Genomic DNA, 1,280 nt, shown 5'->3' with positions numbered 1-1,280 from the left:
TGCGCCTTAGCGGTGAGGCGCGCGTCAGCCCCTCCAGCCGCGCACGCCCGATCGCGCCCGGCCCGGGTCCGGCCCCGCCCCCAATCGCGGGGCCTGCGCACCCTGGGACCGCGCATGCGCAGACAATTGTCGCGCGCCCCTGGGCTCAAAGCTGGAGGTTGGACTAAGGCTACGCGGGGGTGGCGCTGCTGGGGAAACCCCTGGCCTTGGATGGCGACGTCGCACCGCGAGTGACTTGTCTTGGAGCGCGCTGGCTGCATACTCTGCCTGCGAACTGTGCAGACTTCAGGAAGCCCCCCCACCTCTTCCTGCCCTCCAATCACAAATGCGACCTCCTCCCCAGGGCTGCTCTGCCTCGCAGCCTACCCAGGGCAAGGTGGGGTCTCTGGCCATTTTGCAGATAAGCAAACTGAGCTTAAGAGTTTGTTTTAATGGCACCCAGTTAGTGCTGGGCTGTGCCAAGATTTGATCTGGGAAGATATTGTAAAAGGGAGCAGGACAGTTTATTCTAAATGAACCCAGTTAGTGTTCCCTGCCCTAAGGCCTTGTCTAGTCACTGGGCGGAAGTGTGGGTCAATTAAGAAAGGGCTTCTGGTCAGAGAGCCAGTTTCAGAAAGGAACTGACTGGTAATGACCTGAATGTGTTGGGTTGGAGGAAATCACAGAATTTGAGATCGGAGACTGAAAAACCCAGGCCGTGAGAGGGCCTGTAAACCACACATGAGTGCTTAAAAGTTTATTGTTTGGGCAGCAGGGAACCTTTGGAGAGTTTTAAACAGGAAGTGATAACTGATTTGTGTTCTTTAAAAAAAGAAATCACTGGCATTCTTGCGGTAGGAAATGAAAAAGGAAGCAGGGGGCAACTTTCAATTTTATGTTGTCATTTTGATCCTTACAACGAGCCCAAGAGCAGACAAGCAAGCCAGGAACATAGTTGGGAGAGGCAAATACTCAGAAGAACCCATGCATTCTCAGGAGCTGTAATTTGACTCTCCACAGAATCAGGTGTAATAAAATACTCATTTAGGAAGATTTGACTTATGCCAATGTTCATTGTTCTTTAAAGTTTAATTTTGTTTGTTTGGTTTTTGTTTTGTTTTGTTTTACTGCATTTAACATTGGAAAGGATTGTGTCTCTGAAAGTCAGCTTTTGGGACTCTGAGCTTGCTATGTCCACTTGGAGCATCCCCTTAATGTCCTCTCACTGAGGTCTCCGGCCCACTGGGTGTGCAAGGGAAACCATTCACTGCCCTGCCATCTTCTCACACATCCTCTTACTC

The sequence above is a fragment of the Octodon degus genome, unplaced genomic scaffold (genome assembly GCF_000260255.1).
Source record: "Octodon degus isolate 3935 unplaced genomic scaffold, OctDeg1.0 scaffold00104, whole genome shotgun sequence".
Classification (NCBI taxonomy): Eukaryota; Metazoa; Chordata; class Mammalia; order Rodentia; family Octodontidae; genus Octodon; species Octodon degus.
This window is presented reverse-complemented; position numbering follows the sequence as displayed.